Source organism: Macrotis lagotis, chromosome X, assembly GCF_037893015.1.
Source record: "Macrotis lagotis isolate mMagLag1 chromosome X, bilby.v1.9.chrom.fasta, whole genome shotgun sequence".
NCBI lineage: Eukaryota > Metazoa > Chordata > Mammalia > Peramelemorphia > Peramelidae > Macrotis > Macrotis lagotis.
This window is the reverse complement of record NC_133666.1, coordinates 99839506-99865689: the sequence shown is the minus strand read 5'-3', so window position 1 is coordinate 99865689 and position 26184 is coordinate 99839506. Positions and strand designations below refer to the sequence as shown.

The 26184-nt window shown below is 36.8% G+C and overlaps 1 long non-coding RNA gene across 1 annotated transcript in view; it reads left to right on the top strand.

Moving 5' to 3' along the window:
* The window catches only part of LOC141496893 (uncharacterized), an 82889-nt gene extending 59604 nt beyond the window's left edge, over positions 1-23285 (top strand). The window contains exon 4 of the long non-coding RNA XR_012471189.1: positions 22965-23285. This is a non-coding gene — a long non-coding RNA (uncharacterized LOC141496893). The remainder of the gene's footprint in view (positions 1-22964) is intronic.
* The last annotated feature ends 2899 nt before the right edge of the window (positions 23286-26184 follow it).

Genomic DNA, 26184 nt, shown 5'->3' with positions numbered 1-26184 from the left:
ACAAACACATTATGAGGTTTATACTTGACAAGAGCTTCAGAGGTTTTAGAGCCCAAGATACCCTTTGCTTTGGGAAAGGGACCAAGATACCCCTTCCTATACTCCTTGGAAAATTGAGGCAGAGTGTCCTGAGGAATCTTTTGTGACATAAATAACGAGTTCTTTTGAACATAACTGACAAGACCTTCAGAATATTTAGAGGGCAATACTCCCCCACCCTATAACTTCAAGAGAAATAGGAGGGCTAGGGAGGTGACAGGACCTGTGTGAAATCACCCACAGGATTCTGGGCTTTAAGAGCTGATAAGGCCTTAAGAGAATTTAAGATTCCCCCAAATTCCCAACCTCCACTGTGCATATAGAGGTAACTAAGGCCTAGGGAACTGAAGAGATCTAAGTGAGATCTACAGGCTCTTAGGAATAGAGATGAAACGATTTTCTGAGACTTTGAATGACAAGATCTAATTACTATGGAGGAAACTGAGATCTAAGTATATGATAGGACCTGATTGGGATCACCCACAGCATCCTGGGATCACAGATCTTCAGAAGTCTGAGAATCCAAGATACCCCTCTTCTAACTTTTCATGAATGCAAATGAGCTATAAAGATGGCCAAAGATTCATAGACCTATGAGTTCATGAAACTGCTCCTCTCTTTTGATTATAAGGAATACTGAGTCCTAAGGACCTGATGTGCCTTCCACCTTTAGTTCTTAAGTAAAGAAGAGACAAGGCCTTCAGAAGATTTAGAGTTTAGGACACTCCTAAACTATGATTTCAGGGACACTGAGCCCTAGGGACCTGAAGGGTCCTGTGCAGGATCAAGACTTGATCAGGACAGGATCCACTCACAGCTTCTTAGGGATAAAAGTGACAAGGCCTTCAAAGTCTTCTGACTCCAAGACCTTCTGATTATAAAGTGTGAGGTGGAATTTTAGGGACCTGCACAGACTTCTATGAAATGTCAAAGTAGTTTCTAGGTATAGAACTGACAATGCCTTCATTGGTTGTAAGATGCAGGACACCCCTTACTTTGACTACATGGGAAACTGAGATAGAGTGCTGAGAGGAAACCTGTATGATATCAAGAACAGGTTCTTAGGTACATAGCTGATAAGGCCTTCACAGTGTTTAGAGAGCAAAACTCCCCTCCCTTGCCACTTCAGGGGAAACTGAGGCCTCAGGAAAGGAATAATTCAGTGCTGAGATCAAGCACAGGGTTGTAGACCTAGAGCTGACAATGACTTAAGAGGTTTTCAAGGATAAGATTCCTTCTCACTTAATTCAAAGGAAACTAAAAATTAGTGAACTGAAGAGATCTGAGTGAGATCACCCACATATGCTCTTAGATACCTAAGTCAAAATGATTTCAGAGGCTTTGAAAAATGCACCCTTCTTATTAGTCGAGGAGAAAATGAGATTGAGATCACCCACCAGATCCTTGCCTTAGAGTTCACAAGGCCTTAACAGGGATAAAGATTCCCCATCTGATACTTAATCTCATTGTGTTCTTCCCATGGAAGAATTTCACCTGAACCTCTGCTGACTGTCTTATATTACTCCTGATCTAAATTAGCATTATTCTTTTCAATTCATTACATTCAAGATCAGATGATAATCTGCAACTAATTCACATTAGCCTCTTAAAAGCTCCCCAAAATAAAAGGAGGACTGAAATCAGATCAAGCCAAAATCATACCTAGATTCACATACAGAGCCTCAGTTTCAACATTGTGCTAACTCTTTCCAAGTACTCACTATTTATGGAGTTCATTATTTCTCAGACAATTCACTACCAGAGATTTAATTTTACCTCAATTATCACATCTAGGCACAACTTAATTCAATTCAAATCCGGATTCCATAACCCCAGGAAGATTACATAATATTTTTTTCTCTTATACTTTCTCAGATTTACTCATATTTTCCTCATGTGTCAAAGATCATCTTCTCTTTTCCCCCAATATGTTTTTCTAATGGTTCAGAAAAATCTAAACTGTCCCACTTTCCATCCTTGATTTCTAACCCCTTTCCATTCTCTTCTCATTTCCCTTAAAATTCATTTTTACAACTTTCCCATTTATATATTTTTCAAATATACTACATAACCATATTACCAATACATGAATTTACTTATCACAACACTACATCTTTTAATTTGTCACAATTAAAATATTTCCACTTGAGAAATATTCCTACTTCCATATCTACCAATAAATATGTTTTAAGCTCATAAATATATTCACAACCCAGAGATCAAAATACTTCATCAATTTTTATAGTAAGCATTCCACTTTTCACCACCCATTTTCCCCATCAAAAAGCATTTTGACTTATTTTTTGAATTATAAAGATTTTATTTATTGTGTTTTATAATTTTTCCCCTAATGTTACTTCCCTCCCCCCAGAAGACAATTTTCCAGTCTTTGTTTTCATGGCATACATAGATCCAAATTGAATGTGATGAGAGAGAAATCATATCCTTAAGGAAGAAACATAAGGTATAAGAGATAGCAAGATCAGACAATAAAATATCATATTTTTTTAAAATTAAAGATAATAGTCCTTGGTCTTTGCTCAAACTACACAGTTCTTTCTCTGGATACAGATGGTATTCTCCATTGCAGCCCCAAATTGTCCCTGTATTGTTGCACTTGATGAAATGAGTGAATCCATCAAGGTTGTTCATCGCCTTGTGTTGCTGTTAGGGTGTATAATGTTTTTCTGGTTCTGCTCATCTCACTCAGCATCAGTTCGAAACAGCATTTTAACTTTAAGAAACAGCAGAGGTTCACATACCCCAGCACACCAGAATAGGAAGGAGTAGCAGTTACACAGGCTGAGCTGCTGCAGTCTTCCCCAGAGCTGGAGAGGGGCTGAGCAATCAGAGGCTGAGGGAGATAGAGGGAGGGAGGGGGAAGACTTCCCTCCACATGGAACTTTCCTTAAAGACTCAGAGGGAACTATAGACTCTTATTTCTCCTCTTTCCCCATGGGATAAGTGGAGACCCTCTGCTCTGTCTCTGAACTCCTTTAAAGTTTAAATCATTTTTATTTTATAAGAGATAGCAAAATTACAAGATAAGGTAATTTTTTAAATTAACAGTAATAGTCTTTGGTCTTTGTTCAAATTCCACAATTCTTTCTCTAGATATAGATGGTATTCTCCATCACAGATACCCCCAAATCGTGCCTGATTGTTGCACTGATCAAACGAGCAAGTCAATCAAGTTTGATCATCACCCCCATGCTTTTCTGGTTTTGCTCATCTCACTCAGCATCAGTTCATTCAAATCCCTCCAAACTTCCCTGAATTCCCATCCCTCCTGATTTCTAATAGATCAATAGTGTTCTATCACATACATATACCACAGTTTGTTAAGCCATTTCCCCAATTGAAGGACATTCACTTAATTTCCAATTCTTTGCCACCACAAGCAGAACTGCAATGAATATTTTTGTACAAGTGATAATTTTACCCTTTTTCATAAACTCTTCAGGGTATAGACCCAGTAGTGGTATTGCTGGATCAAAGGGTATACACATTTTTGTTGCCTTTTGAGCGTAATTCCAAATTGCACTCCATAAAGACTGCATGAATTCATAGCACCACCAACAATGTATTAGTGTCCCAGATTTCCCACATCCCTTCCAACATTCATTTTTGTCCTTTCTAGTCATATCGACCAGTCTGAGAGCTGTGACACAGTACCTCAGAGATGCTTTAATGTGCATTTCTCTAATAATTAGTTATTTAGAGCAATTTTTCAAATGACTATGATTTCATCATCTGTAAATTGCCTTTGTATATACTTTGACCATTTGTCAATTGGGGAATGGCTTGTCTTTAAAAATTTGACTCAGTTCTCTGTATACTTTAGAAATGAGTCCTTTGTCAGAAATACTAGTTGTAAAAATTGATTACTAATTTACTACATATATTTTTATCATGATTACAGTGTTTTTGTCTGTGCAAAAGCTTTTTAATCTAATGTAATCAAAATTATCTAGATTGCTTTTAATGATGTTCTTCATGTCTTCCTTGGTCATTAACTGCTTTCCTGTCCATAGATCTGAAAGGTATACTATTCCTTGATCTTCTACGTTGCTTATAACATTGTTTTTTATGTCTAAATCCTGTATACATTTTGATCTTATCTTGATATGGGGTCTAATTCAAGTTTATGCCATACTAACTTCTAATTTTCCCAAAAATTTTTATCGAAGAGATAGTTTTTATCCCAATAGCTGAACTCTTTGGGTTTATCAAACAGCAGATTACTATAATCAGTTCCTATTATTGTACCTCATCTATTCCACTGATCCAACACTCTATTTCTTGGCCAGTACCTGACAATTTTGATGACTGATGCTTTATCATGTAATTTTAGAACTGGTAGGGCTAAGCCAACTTCTTTTGCACTTTTTTTTCATTAAATCCCTGGAGATTCTTGACTTTTTATTTCCCCATATGAATTTATTTGCAATTTTTTTCTAACTCATTAAAGTAATTTAGAGGAATTTTGATTGGTAGGGCACTAAACAAGTAGTTTAATTTTGGTAGAGTTACCATTTTTATTACATTTGCTCAGTCTATCCATCAGCAGTTGATATTTGACCAGTTATTTAAATATGATTTTATTTGTGTGAGACATGTTTTATAATTGTATTCAAAAAGTTTCTGAGTCTGCCTTGGCAGATAGACTCTCAAGTATTTTATATTGTCTGAAGTTACTTTAATTTACTTTATTTTAGTTTTTCTTTATTTTTGGTTTTTGCAAGGCAATGGCGTTAAGTGACTTGCCCAAGGTCACAAAGCTAGGTAATTATTAAGTGTCTCAGACCAGATTTGAACTTAGGTCCTCCTGACTCCAGGGCCATTGCTCTATCCACTGTGCCACTTAGCCACCCCTGTCTGAAGTTACTGTGAATGGGATTTCTCTTTCTAGCTCTTTCTGCTGTATCTTGTTAGTCATGTATAGAAATGCTGAGGATTTATAAGCGGCTATTTTATATCCTGTGACTTTGCTATGGTTGTTAAATATTTCTGATAGTTTTTTAGATGATTTTTTAAGGATTCTCTAGGTTTAGCATCATATCACCTGTGAAGAGTGAGAGTTTTGTCTCTTCCTTTCCAATTCTAATTCATTCAGTTTATTTTTCTTCTCTTATTGCTGAAGCTAACATTTCTAAAATGATATTGAAGAGTAGTGGTGATAATATGCATCCTTGTTACACCCCTGATCTTACTGGGAATTCTTCTAGCATATCCCCATTGCATATAGTGCTTATTAATGGTTTCAGATAGATACTGCTTATTATTCTAAGGAACAATCCATTTATTTCTACACTCTCTAGGAATGGGTGCTCTATTTTGTTGATAGCTTTTTCAGCAACTATTGATGTAATCATATGATTTCTGATAGGTTTGTTATTGATATAATTAATTATACTGATAGTTTTCCTAATGTTGAACCAACCGTACATGCCTGGGATAAATCCTACATAATCTTAATGTATTATCCTAGTGATAACTTGTTATAGTCATTTTGCTAAGATTCTAGTTTTTAATCCACTCTAAAATTCACTTGCATTTTAAGTGAGACTTCATCCCATTCACATTCAAAGTTATAATTACTAAACTCTTTATTACCCTCCATGTTATCTTCACTCTCTATTTTCCCCCTTTTCTGCTTTTCTCCATATTCTCCAGTATTTTGTTTCTGAATACCACCACCTTCAGTGTGTTTGCCCTCCTATATCCAACCCCTCCCCTTTTTTCCCCTTTCCTTTTGCCCCCTTCTTCCTTGCCTTCTTTCTGTTGATTCCCCTTTTCCTCCCCCTCCCATTTCTCCTTTTTAATACTTGAAAGGTAAGATAACTTTCTTAACTTAACTGAGTGTATGATGAGAGTAGGATTCAGGTGGTTCTTATCTCCTTCCTTCTTCCCCTCTATTGCAATAGGTCCTTTGTACCTCTTAGTGTAATATGATTGACCCATTCAGTCTCTTCCATTCTCCCATCTCTTTACTATCCCCCCTTTTTAAGGAGGAATTGTTTTTAAATCATTCTATCTGAGTCACAAAAAAGGTTTTGTGTATCCATCACTTCTGGCTAAATATATTCTCTCTTAATAGAGTTACAATTTTTGAGACTTATTAAAGTCTTTCTCCCATGTAGGGATATAACCAGCTACATCTTATTGGATAGCAGTTTTTTCCTTTTTTACCTCTTCCCCCTTTTTTAACCTTTTCATTTGTCTCTTGAGTCTCCTGTTTGAAGTCCAAATTTTTCTATTAAACTCTGGTCTTTTCATCAGGTGAAATCGGAAGTCTCCTATTTCATTAAATGTCCATCTTTTGCCCTGAAAGAGAAGGCTCAGTTTTGCCAGATAATGAATTCTTGGCTCCATTCCAAGCTTCCTTGCTTTTTGGAATATTGCATTCCAGGCCTTTTGATCCCTTAATGATGGAGCCAGGTCATATGTAATCCCTACTGGTGGCTCCTTGGTATGTAAATTGTTCCTTTCTCTTTCCTTACAGGAATTTGTCTTTTATCTATTAGTTCTGGAATTTAGCCACAATATTCCTTGGTATTTTCATTTTGGGATCCATTTCCAGAGGGAATTGATGCATTCTTTCAATAAGTATTTTGCCTTCTGGTTCCATGATAACAGGGCAGTTTTCAATTACTAAATTCTGTAATACTAAGTCCAGGCTTTTTTTTTTCCTTCTCAATGTTTTCAGGAAGACCAGTAATTCTTAGGTTATCTCTCCTTGATCTACTCTCAAGATCAGTGGTTTTGCTGATGAGGAATTTTACATTTTGTTCTATTTTTTTTTTTATTTTTTAGTATTGTTTAGCAAATTCTTACTGTCTCATGAAGTCATTAGTTTCCACAGACTCCATTCTTTTTTTAAGAGAAGAAATTTCTTCATTTACCCCTTTCAACTCCTTTTCCAATTGGTCAATTCTATTTTTGTAAGTGTTTTTCATTTGATCAATTGAGGTTTTGAGAGAATTATTTTCTTTTTGCCGTTGTCCAATTATATTTTCCAAGGATTTGTTTTCTTGTTGCAAAGTGTTAATTTTCTCTCCCAAATTTTCCAAATGATTTTTAAAGTCTTCCCTGATTTCTTCAAGGAAGTCTTTCTGTGCTGGAAAACAAATCATATTCTCCTCAGAGGATATAGGTCTCTTTTAGTTAGTTTCTTTTCCTTCCAGGAATTTTTCTGTGGACTCCCCTTCCTACTGGCCTTTCTTCATTTTCCAAAAATCTCATGTTGCATGAGGAGCTGGTTCTCAGAGGCTTGGTGTTGAGATCCCTAGAAGCTTTACTCACTGAGTTTAATAACTCCACGTGGACTGGCCAGTAGAGAGTGCTAGTTGCTGTCTCTGGAGTGAATGTAAGCTTGATTGGAGGCCTTCTCCTTTGTCCTGGAGGGGGTGGTTGAAGCTGCTGATTACTTTTATCTTTGTACAATGGTGGTCTATGCTGTGGGACCAGGTACTTACTCTCCCTATTCACAGCAGAGGGAACTATGCTGCTCACACCTGAGCCCAGGGTGTGTGTGTGAAGGAGGAGTTGGGCTGTAATTGTGTTTGTTCTAGAAAGAAACTTCAGTTGAAATGAAGGCATGGACTCTGAGTTCCTCCATACAAGAGGAGCCCACGGTTCAATGTCTGCAACTCTCCTGCTCTGGAACTTGCCTTCCAGTCCAGCCAATGCCTCCACCCCTCAGATGGTTCCTGGACCACAGTCCCCACAATCAGTGCCTCTGCAGCTGCTCCCAGGCTTGGCCTGCTCTCAGGCTCTCATCCTGTCCTGTCCTCCCAGCAGTGTCTCTGCTTTCTGCACCCAGCTCACCCATGATAGCAGAAGACAAGCCTTGAGGTATATGTTCAGAGGTGCACTTCAATGTATATTCTCAATCAAAGGGGAGTGGAGCTACATAATATATTTGCCAGATCTGAGAAATTTGGACCAATTTACCTTTAATATGCAGGGAATCAATCTTTTTTTTCCATCTGACAAATAGATTTTATATTTGTTTCAAGACAGATATTGGAAGAGAAATTCTCCAATCTATAGTCCACCTGTATAAGGCTTAGACTTTAAGGTTTCCCACTTGTTTGTGCACCCATTAATCTAGTGTATAATCTTCATTTTCCAATTGTTATAGAAGAAGCAATTTTCATAGCTGTTTTTGCTAGTTGGCTCACATGGGCATTATACTCATGGTCTGGTGTATCTGCCATGGTGTAAACATCTACATAGAAAACTGAGCTGTTAGTAACTTGAGATCTTTCCCATATATCCACCCACAATTCTTTCCCCCATACATATTTCCTGTGAATTTTCCAATTATTTCCCTTCCATATAGGCAACCACATGATCAAACCATTAACTACTAGCCATGAATCAGTAACCAAGCCTTGTTTGGTTTTAAAGGCTTCATGAACCACTATTAATTCTAATTTACTGCTTCCTCTATGTCCAATATTCTCCACTGTAACTGAAGTGATTGATTATATGCTACTGCTTTCCAATGCCTCACTTGACTTGCAAATTTAGCTGACTCATCAGTAAATGACGTGTTTCTTATATTCCTTACATAAGGAGTTATATCCTTCCCCTTATTTTATTAATGAATTTACATCTTATTTTGGGTCACTTTCATTTCTGAATCTTTTCATGTAGTGTGGAAATTCTTAACTGATTTTAGCTTGGTTTTGAATATACCACTTCCATTTAATAACTTTTTGCTTGAACATGTCCAATTTTATGATAAGCAGGTGTACTCATTATCCATTACATAATGGGAATTTTCGACCACAAGATCACTTCATGCCCTATGATCAATTGTTCTGTTTCAATCCAGTGCCCCATAGACAGCTAAGATTTGCTGTTCAAAGGGAAAATAATCCCTCTTCTAACCCCCAGCAATTTCCATGCCCAGAAACCCAGAAACTTATATTTTTCCCTTGTTTTTGCCATAAGCTCCAGTTTGCATAACCTTTCTGGGTGAATACTTGGAATTCCACATGGCCCTCTTCCATGGACCATACATCAAAGACAATTTGTATGGTTGTCATAGCTTCTTCAAAAGCCTTTTCTTCCTCTTGTCCAACTAAACTCACATTTTTTTCTGAGCGACCCAAAATAATGGGATTAATATTTGTCCTAGATGAGGGATATGAGTTCCCCAATACCCAAACAACCCAAACAACACATTTTTGTGCCTCGGTCTAATAGTGAGGAGTAGGAAATCCAAGAATTTCTGCTTAGCTATGAGGAATATTTATCTTCTTTTTCCCAATGTATTCCTAAAATTTTTGTTGCTTGAACAGGGTCTTATATCTTGTTTGGGTTTTTCCCATGCTTTATCTTTCATGTGCTCTATTAGCCTTTATGCCTACTCTTATAGAATGTTCTGATCCATCCCTTATATTAAAATATCATCTATATAATGAATTATTTGTGTAATCCAATAGCATTTATGTTCAACCATTACCCAAGGGCAAATTGTAGGACTATGTATATATAAACCTGAGGCAGTCAGATGAATATATATTATCTTCTCTCCCACATGAAAGCAAATTGGTTCCATTAGGAGCTGTTCAATTGGAATTGTAAAGAAAATATTAGCTAAGTATTTTACTGCATACCAGTGTCCAAATACATTGTATATTATCAATCAGAACAATGGTGTCAGGAACTGTACCAAATAAAGGAGTTACCTTAGTTAACTGCATGAAATCTACAGTCATCCTCCAAGTCCCATCAGATTTTCCTATAAGCCTAACAGGGTTGTTCCACTTGGTGGTGGTAGGAGTTAATACTCCTGTCTCCACATATCCTTTAATGGTAACAGAAATCTCTTCTTATCCTTTAGCTATTCTATACTGTTATAGTTCAATAGGGGACCGGTAAATGTTACTAGAGGCATTTTTACTTTTCCTATTAATGTGGCCTTAACAGTCAAAACACAGAGTGCAAGATGATAGCATCAATCAGATAACTGCAAGGTCATTCCCCTTAATATATCAATGGATGGGTACTACCACTTCCATGAATTCCCTATGGGTTAATTGTCCAATCTTAATTAGCAATATTACTTGTCTAATGAGTATCTCTTTTCTTTCTTTTTTTTAGCAAGGTAATGGGGTTAAGTGACTTGCCCAAGGTCACACAGATAATTATTAAATGTCTGAGGCTGGATTTGAACTATTCATCTTCCACTAACATTTTCTGTACTTGTATTGAGGCTTTTTTATCCACTCCCTGATACTTCCTAACTTGATCCCCCAAGATAACATTCTGACACTGCAACATTGAAAGTTATCTGTCTATGGATTCTTTTTCCAAAATTACTTTATCTTCTAACACTTTATCCCAGTTTTAACACATTTTCTGATAGACAATCAGTAAAAGTAATCCCCTCCTGAACTTATTTCTTTCCCTTTTTCAATAGGGACTTCTTCTTGACAGTTAGAGGCTTACCTTGCCTTAACCAGTTCCCCCAGTCTTCACAAGGGTCATTATATTTAACCCATTCTTTGATTGATGACTAGGGGACATCTTCCCACTTAGGGATCTGTTTTTCTTTTCTTTTCACTTCCCCTGACTTTTTCAGTTCCCCTAACTTCTTTAATTATGGAATTGTGGTACAGATCCTATTTGTCATGCAAATTGTAACAGAAAGGTAATGAATTGTGCAGATTTCATGTTTGATCTGCTTGGATCCATACCCACAATGAATGCTCACTTTTTAAGTGTTTAAATGATATTTTTAACTTATAACATACTTGACCCAAGAGATACATGAGTACATACAAACACACACATATACACATAAGAGGGAAAACACCAAAATAGAGAAAAGGAAAGATAACATCACCAGTTCAAGGAGGCACTAATTCCTGAATGTTGGATTGGGGAAGTCCCTAAGTCACAGGCTTCAGGGACTTGGATGGGAAAGTTCCTATGGCACATCTTTTCCAAAGGGGGATACTTCCAAAAAATGCTTTCCAAAGGATTAGCTTAATACAAAAAGTGGCACAGATTCAAGGCTTTTTGGGACTAAACTCAGTGATCCTGAGATCCCTCAGATCTTACGTACAAACCTTATATTCTCTAGATGTCTTTAGGTAAACACCCAGGGATGGGCCAAGTCCCCAGGCATGGATCCCAAGATATGTTTACAAGGAATGTTCCTCAATACTCCTTGCCCTGGTACATACTTTAATAAATAAACACAGTTCAGTTCAGGGTGCTCAGAATTCCTTTTCCTTAGACCATGAGGGTTGATACCCTGCCTCCCTGGGTACTCGTCCTTCTGATCTTTACCTGTCATCTAGGATTTTTCACCTCTGATGGCCCCTACTATGGACTGGACTACCTAGAATGAGGAGTTCTAAGACAATTAAAGTAGTCCTACAACCATCAATTTTCTTGTCTCATAGGACTGACTCGTTTTAATTGTTCATTCACTCCACTTGATCAACAGTGAGATCTTGGAATTTAAGGGGACCCCAGGGAAGAAAACAGGACTGCTTGAACTCAAGCAGGAGCAGTTGTCCCCCTATCTTTCTGGGGATACCCCAGAGATACTTTGAATTCCAGTCTGAGCTCCCACATTGTTAGAAATGAGGCCCATAACTTTATTTTTTCCAAAGTGTGGTCACCTGGCTCCTAATAATGAAAATTAGCCTGGAGTGACAGAAGGATTCTTTTAACTTTACCTGTAGGAAATGGGAACTCCCCCTAGTAAGGAGAATCCTGAATTGTGACAATATATAGTTTGGAATGCCTTTCTCCTTCCTTCTGAGTCATAATAGGTCAGGGATACAATCTAATCCATATGCCCACTCCATATCATCCCTTAATATGTACCCCCTCCTTGGACATACAATATATATTATGCTGTTGAGCCTCAATTGTCACAGGGGGTGCTATGTAAGTTAATATGCACAAATCTATTTAAGCATGCTTAATTGTGAAAGATCAGAGAATCTAGGTCAACTTGGACCAGTTTGAGCTGCTTTTGGCTCAATCTTGGCTCAGGTATCTTCAGGTCAGTCTTGAAGAACTCTTCCAGTTGTGGTTGGGGTCAATTCCTTCATCTTTCCTTTTGTCTTCCACATTCCTACATGTAGACTTGTGTCTTTTAGCCTAATCAATAGCCTAGAGACCCCTGCCTTTGTAATATATTGTTCTGACAGATACCTGTGGAATCCCAACATCTTCTTATATACTGTGGAAATCAAACACACAGTGACTTCTCACATAACTGAGAGCATCCACAGGATCTTAGGTATAAAATTAAAAAGGATGTTAATGACTAGACTTATTACTATAGGGGAGACTAAGGCCTAGGGAATTGAGGAAATCACAGACTCTCATATAAAGTTTAAAAGAATTTCAGAGGTCTTAAATGAATAGACCTTCTTATTATTCTAGGGGAAACTGAACCCTAGGTAGTTGACATGACTTTTGTGAGATCACTGATAGGGTCATTGGATTAGAGCTGATAAATGCCTTTGAAGACTGGAGATGGCCAAAAAAACAAAAACCTACTCCTGACTGTGATTATAGAAGTAACTGAGGCCTAGGGCACTGAAGAGTTCTGACTAAAATCATTTACAGGCTCTTAGATTTAGAGCTGGAAAGGATTTCAGAGACTTTGAATGACAAGAATTTCTTGTTACTCTCTGAAAATTGAATCCTAGGTAGTTGACAGAACTTGTATGAAGTCACCCACAGGGTCAAGATTCAAAAGATTAAAACCAATATAATTTAATCTAATTATATGTCACAACACCACATCAGCTTTAAAGATAACTGACAATTCAATCTTCTTGCTTAAAGTCATCATGGAAAATAGTCACTGAGGAAGAGACACGATTGGACAAAGTATTTCATCAGTCATTCACTAGGTGAGACAAAGTATAGAGCACTGGCCTTGGAGTTAGTCAGGAGGACAGAAATTCAAATCTAGCCTCAGACTTGACACTAATTAGCTGTGTGACCTTGGGCAAGTCACTTAACCATGATTGCCTGGGAATTCAGGGCCATCTCCAGTTGTCCTGAAGCATATCTAGCTACTGGATCCAGATGGTTCTGAAGCAGAAAGTGAGACTGGTGACTTAGCACAACACCCTCTCAAGTCCAATTCACAAGCTTGTCATGGTGTCACCTCCCTGATGTTATAGCCTTCTTGGAAAATGAAGGATAAACATTATTATTTTGCCTTAAAGCTGGTAAGTTCAGAGGATGTTTAATTAAAAAAAAAACCTATCCATTGTGATTATAGGGCAATTTCGGTTCCCCAGGCCTCAAAGATGTTAATGATTTTACCTACAAGCTCTTAGTATAGAGAGCAAAAGGATTCCAGAGCCATTAAATGATTAAATTGAGACCTAAGAAACTGAAGGAATCTGAATAAGATCACCCATGTGCTCTTAAGGTATTGAACTAAAAAGGATTTAAGAGGCTTTGAATAAGTTGATGGCTTCTGTATCAGATCACAAACAGGATCCTTAGCTTAGAGCTAGTAAACCTTCCAAGTAATTACAACTACAAAAAAGAAACCCATTCCCCACTGTGATTATAGAATAACTGAGACCTAAGTTACTCTAGATCTCAGTAGAGTATGACTGATATCAGCCATAGGTTCATAGGTATAGAGGAAAAGTATCTCAGAGACTTTCAATGCTCTTCTTATTATAGAGGATGCTGAGGTCAAGATAGCTTACTAGACCTGTGTGAGATCACCATCAGGGCTCTTGCCTTAGAGAGGATAAAAACTTCAGAAGGGTTTAAATTAAATTAAAAAAAACTATCTCCAAGTGTGATTTATGGGGATAACTGACCATAAGGAATGGAAGAAAACCCATTGCTATCGACCTCAGGCTCTTAGGTATAGAACTGACATGAATTTCAAAGTATATAAAGGATTAGACCTTCTTATTCTCTGGCAAACTCACCTAAGGAACTGAAGAAATCTAAGTGAGATCATTTACATAGTCTTAGGTATAGACAGAAAAGGATTTCAGAACCTTTAAAAGACTTCAAATTCTTAGAACTCTCTGAGAAACTGAGGCCTAGGGAGCTGAAGAAAACTCAGCGAGATCAGCCACATGCTGACAAAGATTTCAGAGCCTATAAATGACCAGATCTTCTTAGTACTCTCTGGGTAGCTGAGGCCAAGGCAAGGCTATTACATTTAGAGGTCAATAGAACTTCAGAGACTTTGAATAACTTGCCCTTCTAATGACTATAGGGAAAACTGAGGCCAAATTACCTTGGTCATGTGTAAGATCAGTGAGAGGGAATTGGACAAAGACATGATAAGAAATTCATGTTTGAAAAAAAATCCTTCCCCCATTGTGATAATGGGATAACTGTGGCTTGGAAACTGAAGAAAAAATGAGATCAACTTCAGTCTCTTATGGAGATGACAAGGTTTTCAGAGACTTAAAATGACTATATCTTTTTACTACTCTATGGGAGATTGAGGCCTAGGTAACTGGCAGGATTTGTCTGAGATCACTCATAGGGTCCTTGCCTTGGAGCTGGTAAGCATTTCAGAGGACATTAAATTAAAATTAAAAAAAAATTCATGCCCTACTGTGATCCTGGGGATAAATTAGGCTAGTAAACTGAAGAAAAATCAGTGAAATCAACCTCAGGCTCTTAGGTCAGCTCTTAGATGACTAGGATTTCAGACACTTAGAATTGATCTTATTCTTTGGGAAGCTGAGGCCTGGGGTTTGGAAGCTATCTGAGATCACTGAACTGCTTTTAGGTATAGAGCAGAAAAGGATTTCAAAGCCTTTGAAAGACTGATCTTCTTATTGCTCTCTGAGAAACTGAGACCTAAGGAACTGAAGGAATCTGAATAAGATCACCCATATGTTCGAAGGTATAAATAGAGCTCTAATGGATCTGAATGACTAGATCTTCTAATTACTCTCTGGGAGGCTGAGGCCCAGGTAGCAGGCAGGACCTGTGTGAGTTCACCCATAGAGTCCTTGCCTTAAAGCTGATAAACATGTCAAAGTATATTCAACTAATAGTGAAAAACACAATCCTCACTGTGATTATGGGAATAAGTGAGGCTAGGGAACAGAAAAAAAATTCAGTGAGATCAATCTCAGGCTCTTAAGCATAGAGCTGTCAAGAATTTCAGTCTCTAAATTACTATATTTCTTATTACTTCTTATTCACTTTTTATTACTCTTTGGGAAACTGAAGCCTAAGGAACTGAAAAGATAACACATAATAAGATAACACATGGGAACTTAGGTGTAGAATGGGAATTGATTTCAAAGAATTTAAGAAACATTGAATGACTTACCTTTCTAATGATTACAGGGAAACTAAGACCAAGGGACCTTACTGGTCCTTTTGGGGATCATTTATTGAGAAATTGAAAGTGACCTGCTAAGACTTTCAGAAGACTTAATATTTGAAAAAACCCTATCCCTCACTGTGAAAGTAGGGATAACTGAAGTGTAGGAAAGTGAAGAGAACTGAGAGGGATCAACCACATACTCTTAAGTAAAGAGCTGACAAGCTTTCAGAGCATTTGAATGACTAGATCTTCTTACTCTCTAGGGAGCTGAAGAGATCTAAATAAGATAAAACATAGGCTCTTAGAAATAGAGCTCAAAAGAAATTCAGCAGAGTTGAATGACTTACTCTTCAAATGTCTATAGAGGAAATTGAGGGCAAGCTACTACCTTAATGCCTTAATGGTCATGTATGAGATCAGCCTGAGGGAACTTGGTAGAGACCTGATAAGATGATCAGATGATTTAATATTTGAAAAAAAATTCCTTTCCCCACTGTGATAATAGGGATAAACTGAGGTTGAGAATTGAAGAAAACACAATGAGATCAACCTCAGACACTTAGGTATAGAGTTGACAAGAGACATAGAATGACTAGATCTTGTTATTCCTCTATAGGAGACTGAGGCCTAGTTAACAGGTAGGATTTCTATGAAGTCACCTAGGGGGTCCTTGCCTTGGAATTGGTAAGCATTTCAGAGGATACTAAATAAAAAAAAAGAAAACATGCTCCACTGTGATCCTGGGGATAAATGAGGCTATAAAACCTGAAGAAAACTCAGTGAGATCAAGCTCAGGTTCTTAGGCATAGAGCTGACAACGTTTTCAGAGGTTTAGAATGACAAAGTGTTCTTGTTACTCTCTGGGAGATTGAGGCCTAGCTAGGTGGTAGGACATATATAAGATCACCCACAGATTTCATGCCTTAGTGCTGATAATCATTTCAAAGGACATAGTTTAAAAACTCATTCCCCCACTGTGATAATGTGGTTAACTGAGCCTAGGGAACAGAAAAAAACTCAGTGATATCCATCTCAGGTTGTCAGATATTGACATGATAAAGACTTCTGAAGCTACTTTCTGCCTGAGGCCTAAGGAACTGAAGTGATTTAGTAAGATCATCCATAGCCTCTTAGGTATAGATCTGAAAAGGATTTCAGAGTCTTTTAAGGGATTAGACCTTCATAATGCTCTAGGGGAAACTGAGTCCATGGTAGCTGACAGTGCATGTGTGAGACATCAGCAGTGTCCTTTCATTAATTCTGATAAAGGGTTTTTCAAAACACTTGAAGATTAAAAGAAAAAAATCAAAAAAAGATCCTACCCCCATTCTGGGATTATAGGAGCTATTTTAGGCCTAGAGAACTAAAGAAATCTTCAGTGAGATCAGCCACAGGTTCTTTGCTATAGAGATAATGAACTTCAGAACCTGTAAATGACTAGACCTTATTATCTACCGGAAAGCAGTGACCCAAGGAACTGAGGTGATCTGAATGAGATCATTCACAGCACCTAAGGTATAGATCTGGATAGGATTTTAGAATCTTTTAAGGACTAGATCTTCTTAATACTCTAGGAGAAACTGAGTCCAAGGTAATTGACAGGGAAACCAAGGCCAAGATAACTGGGAAACTGAGGCCCAAGGGAGCTGAAGATATCTCAGTGAGATCAGACATAAGCTGTTAGGTAAAGAGCTGAAAAATATTTCAAGGGTTTTATTTATTTTCTTATATTAAAGATTTTTATTTATTTTGAGTTTTATAATTTTTCCCCTACTCTTACTTTGCTCCCCCCACCCCCTACAGAAGGCAATTTGTCAGTCTTTACATTGGTCTATGGTATACATGGTATACATCCAAATTGAGTGTGATGAGAGAGAAATCATATCCTTAAAGAAGAAACATAAAGTATAAGAGACAGCAAGATCAGACAATAAAATATCCGGGTTTTTGTTCCCTAAATTTAAGGTAATAGTCCTTGGTCTTTGTTCAAACTCCACAGTTGTTTCTGTGGATACAGATGGTATTCTTCAATGCAGAGAGCCCCAAATTGTCCTTGATTGTTGCACTGATGGAATGAGTAAGTACATCAAGGTTGATCATTGCCCCCATGTTGCTGTTAGGGTATACAGTGTTTTTCTGGTTCTGCTCATCTCACTCAGCATCAGTTCATGAAAATTCCTCCAGGTTTTCCCTGAATTCCCATCCATCCTGGCTTCTAAAAGAACAAGAGTGTTCCATGACATACATATACCACAGTTTGCTAAGCCATTTCCCAATTGATGGACATTTACGTAATTTCCAATTCTTTGCAACCACAAATGGGGCTGCCATGAATATTTTTGTACAAGTGATGTTTTTACACTTTTTCATAAACTCTTCAGGGTATAGACCCAGTAACGGTATTGCTGGGTCAAAGGGTATGCACATTTTTGCTGCACTTTTGGTGTAGTTCCAAATTTCTCTTCAGAAAGGTTGGATGAGTTCACAGCTCTACCAACAATGTAATAGTGTCCCAGATTTCCCACAACCTTTCCAACAGTGATCATTATCCCTTTTGGTCATACTGGCTAGTCTGAGAGGTGTGAGGTGGTACGTCAGAGAAGCTTTAATTTGCATTTCTCTAATAAGTAATGATGTAGAGCAATTTTTCATATGACTATGGATTGCTTTGATCTCTTCATCTGTAAATTGTCTTTGCATATCCTTTGACCATTTGTCAATTGGGGAATGGCTTTTTTTCTTTAAAAAATATGACTCAGTTCTCTGTATATTTTAGAAATGAGTCCTTTTTCAGAAACATTAGCTCTAACAGTTGTTTCCCAGTTTACTACATTTCTTTTGATCTTGGTTACAATGGTTTTGTCTGTGCAAAGGCTTTTTAATTTATTGTAATCAAAATCATCTAGTTTGTTTTTAGTGATGTTCTCCAACTCTTCCTTAGTCATAAACTGCTCCCCTTTCCATAGATCTGACAGGTAAACTAGTCCTTGATCTTCTAATTTGCTTATAGTATTGTTTTTTATGTCTAAATAATGTATCCATTTGGATCTTATCTTAGTATAGGGTGTGAGGTGTGGGTCTAATCTAAGTTTATTCCATACTAACTTTAAATTTTCCTAGCAGTTTTTATCAAAGAGAGATTTATCCCAATAACTGGACTCTTTGGGTTTATCGGACAGCAGATTACTATAATCATCTCCTGCTTTTTTAACTAGTCTATTCCACTGGTCCATCACTCTATTTCTTAGCCAATACCAAGCAGTTTTGATGACTGATGCTTTATAATATAATTTTAGATCGGGTAAGGCTAAGCCACCATCCTTCGCACTTTTTTTCATTAAGCTCCTGGCAATTCTTGACTTTAATCTCCTCTTCATTTAACCTGGGCAACTTATGTTTTGGTAAATATTCATCCATTTCACTTAGATTGTCAAATTTATTTGCATATATTTGGGTAAAATAATTCCTCCTCTTTGATGGTGAGTTCACCTTTTTCATTTATTATGCTAACAATTTGATTTTCTTCTCTCTTCTTTTTATTCAAATTGACCAGAGGTTTCTCAATTTTATTGTTTTTTTCATAAAACCAACTTTTGGTTTTATTTATTAATTCAATATTTTTTTGCTTTCGATTTTGTTGATTTCTCCATTAATTTTTAGAATTTATAATTTGGTATTTAATTGGGGATTTTTAATTTGTTTCTTTCTCTAAGTTTTTTAGTTGCATATTTAGTTAACTAATTTCCCCTTTCTCTAATTTATTCATGTAAGCATTTAAAGATATAATATAACCCCTGATATGCCACTTTGAGTGAATCCCATAGGTTTTGGTATGTTGTTTCATTATTGTCATTATCTAGGATAAAATAATTAATTCTTTCTATAATTTATTTGATCCACTCATTCTTTAAAATTAGGTTATTCAGTTTCTAATTAGTTCTGCATCTATATCTCCCTGGCCCAGTATTGCATAGGACTTTTATTTCATTGTGATCTGAGAAAGATGTATTCACTACTTCTGACTTTTTTGCAGTTGATCATTAGGTTTTGATGCCCTAGTACATGGTCAATTTTTGTATACGTGCCATGTACTGCAGGGAAAAAGGTATATTCCTTTTGTAGCCCCATTCAATTTCCTCCACAAGTCTATCATATCTAGATTTTCTAACAATCTATTTACCTCCTTAACTTCTTTCTTGTTTATTTTATGATTTGCTTTATCTAGATCTGAGGGCGGGTTGTTGAGGTTTCCCACTAGTAGAGGGTTGCTGTCTATGTCTTCCTCTACTTCTCTCAACTTCTCCTCTAAGAATTTGGATGCTATCCCATTGTATGCATATATATTCAGTACTGAAATCACTTCCTACACTCTCTAGTGTTTTTAATAGGAATGGATGCTGTATTTTGGCGAAAGCTTTTTCAGCATCTGTTGATATGATCATATGATTTCTGATAGGGTTGTTGTTGATATAATTGAGTATACTAACAGTTTTCCTAATATTGAACCAACCCTGCATTCCTGGAATAAATCCTACTTGATCATAGTGTATTATCCTAGTGATGACTTGTTGTAATCATTTTGCTAAGATTTTATTTAGGATTTTTGCATCTATATTCATCAGGGAGATAGGTCTATAATTTTCTTTCTTTCTTTTAACTCTTCCTGGTTTAGGTAACAGCACCATATTGGTTTCATAGAAAGAGTTAGGCAGAGTTACATCTTTCCCTATTTTTCCAAAGCGTTTTTATAGGGTTGGAACCAATTGTTCCTTAAATGTTTGATAGAATTCACTTGTGAATCCATCAGGCCCTGGAGTTTTTTTTTAGGAAGTTCAGTAATGGCTTGTTGAATTTCTTTTTCTGAGATAGGGTTGTTTAGGTATTTAATCTCTTCTTCATTTAACCTGGGAAACTTCTGTTTTTGTAAATATTCATCCATTTCACTTAGATTATCAAATTTATTGGCATAGAGTTGGGCAAAATAATTTTGAATTATGACTTTAATTTCCTCCTCATTGGTGCTGAGTTCACCTTTTTCATTTATGATACTAGCAATTTGGTTTTCTTCTTTCTTTTTTTTAAATCAAATTGACCAGAGGTTTATCAATTTTATTGGTTTTTTCATAATACCAACTTTTGGTTTTATTTATTAATTCAATAGTTTTTTTGCTTTCCATTTTATTAATTTCTCCTTTAATTTTTAGAATTTCTAATTTGGTACTTAATTGGGGATTTTTGGTTTGTTCTTTCTCTAATTTTTTTTAATTGCATGTTTAGTTCATTGATTTCCTCTTTCTCCAATTTATTCATATAAGCATTTAGAGCTATAATATATCCCCTGAGTGTCACTTTGAATGAATCCCATAGGTTTTGGTATGTTGTTTCATTATTATCATTATCTAGGATAAAATGGTTAATTCTTTCTATAATTTGTTTTTTGGTCCACTCATTTTTTAAAATGAGGTTACTCAGTTTCCAATTTGTTCTGGGTCTATATCTCCTTGGCCCAGTATTGCATATGACTTTTATTGCATTGTGATCTGAGAAAGATGTATTCACTATTTCTACCTTTCATGGTTTTTATGTCCTAGTACATGGTCAATTTTTGTATAAGTTCCATGTACTGCAGAGAAAAAGGTATATTCCTTTCTATCCCCATTCAGTTTTCTCCATAAATCTACCATATCTAATTTTTCTAACAATCTATTTACCTCCCTAATTTCTGTCTTGTTTGTTTTATGATTCGATTTATCTACATCTGATAGTGGGAGGTTGAGGTCTCCCACTAGTAGAATTTTGCTGTCTATGTCTTCCTGTAATTCTTTCAGCTTCTCCTCTAAGAATTTGGGTGCTGTCCTACTGTGTGCATGTATATTCAATATTGAAATGACTTTATTGTCTATGGTACCTTTTAGGAGGATAAAGTTTCCTTCCTTATCTCTTTTAAGGCTATTTTTGCTGCTGCTTTGTCTGAGATAAGGATTGCTACCCCTGCTTTTTTTTCTTTAGCTGAAGCAAAATATATTTTGCTCCAACCTTTTACCTTTACTCTATATGTATCTCTCTGCTTCAGAGGAGGTGTTTTTAAATCACTCTGTCTGACTCATAGAAAATTCTGAGTATCCATCACTTCTAGCTAAGTACATTCTATCTAATAGAGTTACAATTCTTGAGAGTTATTAGAGTCTTTCTCCCAAGTAGGGTTATAGCCAGTTTCATCCCATTGGATAGCAGTCTCATGGATAAGTCGTGAGTGTCCATCACTTCTGGTTAGGTATATTCTCTCTATTAGAGTTACAATTCTCAAGTTATGAGAATCTTTTTTCCCATGCTGGGATGCAGTCAGTTTCAATTTATTGGATAGCAGTTTTATTTTTCTTTACCCCCCCCCCCTTTTTTTAAACCTTTTCATGTGACTCTTGAACCTATTGTTTGATGTCCAAATTTTCTATTTAACTCTGGTCTTTTCTTCAGGAATTTTTGGAATTCTTCTATTTAATTAAATGTTCATCTTTTTTCCAGGAAATTCAGTGGAATCAAACTCTAGCTCTTTGGTATAGAGCTGACAAGGATTTCAGAGGCTTAAAATGATTAGATCATCTTATTGCTCTCTGATAGTCTGAAGTCTAGGGAAATGAAGACATTTGACTGAGATCACTCACATACTTTTAGGTTATTTAGAGAAAAAGTTCAGAGCCTTTGAAAGACTAGATCTACTTATTATCCTCTGCTAAACTAAGACCTGGGGAATGGAAGTAATCTCAATGAAGTCAGCTGCCTACTGTGAGGTATAGTGCTGAAAAGGATTTCAGAGACCTTGAATGAGTAGAACTTCTTTTTACTCTCTGGGAATCAGTCCTAAGGAACTTAAGAAATCTCAGCAAAATCAACCATCTTAGGTATGGAACTGAAAAGGATTTCAGGTATTTTAATTGGGTGGCTCTTCTTACTTCTCTAGTGGAAACAAAGGCCAAAGAAAGTTAAAAGATCTGAAATAACCCATAGGCTCATAGGTATAGTGCTCAAAAGAACTTCAGAGACTTTGAATGATTAGATCTTGTTAGGGAGACTGAGGCCTATATAGCTGATATATAGGATATACATACATATATATATATATATTCAGATCATCTACAGTGTTCTTTCCTTAGAACTGATATGGCCTTTAGGGAACTAAAATTGAAAAGAAACAAACAAAAAACTTCGTTACCCCCCCCCCACTATACCACGCCTACCCACTGTGATTATTGGGATAACTGAGGCCTAGGGAACTGAAGAAATCTGAGTCATATTACAGACAACCTTTTAGATATAGAGCTCAGGAGAATTTTGTAGGCTTTTTATGACTAGGTCTTCTAATTGCTATATGGGAAACTCAGACATCTCTATCTTATGGTCCTCTTTGGTCCACTTGACTTAGATCTGAGGGAGCCTTTGTATGATTTAACATTCCAAATAAAATCCAATACCCCAATGTAATTTTTTTGATATCTGAGGCCTAGGAAACTGAAGAGATCTATGTTAGATCAACCTCAGGTTCTTATGTATAGAACTGAAAAGACATTAAGAGGCTTTGATTGACTAGATCTTCTTATTACTCTAGGGGAAACACTGATGCTCTGAGAGGTCCTGTGTGGGATCACCCACCACTGAGGCAGCAGGAACTGACAAGACCTGTATGATTTCACCCACACCCCTGAAACTGATAAGTCTTCAGAGACCTGAGATTCTAAGACCTAATGGAAGTCTGAGACCTAGAACCTTGAAGAAATCATTGCAACATCAGAACGGGTTCTTAGATTTAAAAATCAGCAAAGATTCAGAGTCCTTAGCATCCATGTAACTGCTCTTCCCTTTTTTATTATATTGAATAGTGAAATCCTAAAGACTTGAAGGGACTATTTGTGACTGCAACCACTAGTTCTCAAGGTCTTTCAGAGTTTTCTGACTCCCAGTTCTTCTGATTATTAAACATGAAACACCTACCTGTGTGAAATTTCAAATACATTTTTTAGTATGTAATTGATAATGCCTTCAGATTTTAGAGGCCATGATACCACTTACCATGACTAGCTGGGAAATTGAGGCATAGTGTCCTGAGGAAACCTGAGTTACTTAAACAGCAATAGCTAACAGGGCCTTCAGAGGTTTTAAAAACCAAGACTCCTCACTTTGACTTCATAGGAAACTGAGGACCGTGAACTGAATAGATCTGAGATCACTCTCATGCTCTTAGGTATAAAACCAATCCCCAACTGTGATTATATGGGTAATTGAGGCCGATGCAAGTTTAAGAGATCTGAGATCTCTCACAGACTCTTTAAATATTAGAGTGAAAAGGATATCAAAGGCTTTCAATGACTAGATTTTATTTGAGATACTGAGGATAAGCAAGCTGACAGGACCTGGGGTCAGATCATCCACAGGGTCCTTGGCTTATAGTTGATAAGCATTTCAGTCATTGTAAAGGTAACTAAGGCCTATGGAAGTGGTGAGATCTGAGTGAAATTACCCACAATCTTTTTATGTATAATACTGAATAGGATTTCAGAGACCTTGAATTACTGGATCTTACTACTTTAGGGGAATCTGAGGCCTAGGGAACTGAAGAGATCTGAGTGAGATCATTTAGACTTTTAGGTATAGAGCTCAAAAGAACTTCAGAAACTCAGATTGATTAGGCTTGCTAAATAATTACTTTGGGGAAAATTGAGGAAACTGACAGCACCTGTATGAGATCACTCACAGAGACCTTGTTTTAGACCTGATCAGACCCAACAGAGTACTTATGATTCCAAAAAGTATTCCAGTTCCCATTGTGTTTGCAGGGATAAATAGGGCCTAGGGAACTGGAGAGATCCGTGTTAGTTCTTCTATAGTCTTTTAGGTATGTAGCTAAAAAGAATTTCAGTGGCTTTGAATGACTAGACTTTCTTGTTACTCTAGGGGATACTGAAGCCTAGGTAGGTGACAGGTCCTGTGTCAAATCACTTACAGTTGAGACTAAAGTAGCTGACTGGATCTATGTGGGATCACCCTTAGCTCTAAAAATGATATTGTCTTTAATTCCAACAGATACCCTCCTCCAACTATTCATTAATGCAATCCTGAGACCTAGAACCCTGAAGGAACCATTGTGACATGGGGGCAGATTCTTAGCTATAAAGATGAATATTTGGAGACCTTAAGAGTACATGAAACTGCTTCTCCCCCTTGATTTTACAGAATTTTAAAAGATTTCTAAGATCCTAAAGGATTTCATGGGATTCAACCACTAGTTCTTTGGCATCAAGGAGATAAGGTTAGGGTTAAGGTTAGAAAGAGACTGAAGTCCAATAACCCACAGGTTATTATGGATAAAGGTGATTTCTGATTCTAAGATCTTCTGATTATTAAGCATGAAAATGGGTTTTAGGGACCTAAATAGACCTGTTTAAAAATGTAGAAAAGATATTTAGGTTTATAGGTGAAGAGATCTTCAGAGGTCAAGATATCCCTTACTATGACTACATGTGAAATTAAGCCTTAATGTCCTGAAGAAACTATGTGACATCAATAACAATTTCTTAGCTGACAAAGATTTCAGAGGGCCAAGCTCCCCAACACTGTGACTTCAGAGGAATCTGAGGCCTAGAGAAAGGAACAAAACAGGGTGAGATCAAGCACAGGATTGAGGGCCTAGAACTGACATGTCCTTCAGATGTTTTAAAGTCAAGAATTCTTCTCACTGTCACTTCAGAAGAAACTGAGGTTTAATGAACTGAAGAGATTTGAGTGAAATCACTCACATGCTCTTAAAGAAATCAAAAGGACTTCAAAAACTTTGGATGACTGACTATACCTTATTACTCCTTGGGAAACTAAAGTCTAGGTGACTGACAGAATCTGTGTTTGATCACCCACAGTGTTCTTGCCTTAGAGCTGATAAGACCACTATGAATGATTACAGGGTAAACTGAAACCTAGAGAACTGAAGAGATCTGAATGAGATCATTCACAGGCTTTTAGACAGATCAAAAGGACTTCAGAGACTTTGAGTGACTAGCCCTGCTAATTAATAGAGGGGACACTAAGACTGGGGAAGCTTCAAGTATCTATGAGATCATCCACAGGTCCTTGACTTAGAACTGGTAAAACTATCAAATAATTTAAGATTACAGAAAGCACTCCAGCAAGGATAAATGAGGCCTGGGGAGCTACAGAGATCTATGTGAGATCTTCTCCAGATTCTTGGATATAGAGTTCAAACATTTCAGAGGCTTTGAATGACTAGACCTTCTTATTGCTCTAGGGGAAACAGAATAAAGTAGTTAACAGGTCCTGTGTAAGAATAGCCACAGGGTCCTTGGTTGAGAGCTGATAAGATTTTTAGAGTTCTTGCAATTCCAAAAGTGCTATAGTTCTACCTGAGGCCTAAGTAACTGAAGAGATCTGAGTGAGCTCACAGGTTCTTAGGTATAGAACTGAAAAGGACTTTAGAGACTTTGAATAACTAGACTTTCTAATTACTTTTAGGGAAACTGAGACTTAGGTAACTTACAGGTACTGTGTGAGATCAACCATAGTGTCCTTGCCTTAGAAATGGTAATGATTTCAGATAACATATGATTTTAAAAAAATACACACTACTGCAATTACAGGGTAACCAAGTCCTAGGAAATAGACCTGAGATCATGCACGATCTCTTAGGTAGAAAGTTGAAAAGAAATTCAAAGGCTTTGAATGATTAGACATAATTACTATAGAAGAAACTGAGGTCTAGGTAGTTGACACATTCTGTGTGAGATATCCCATAGGGTCTTTACTTCAGACCTGATTCAGGT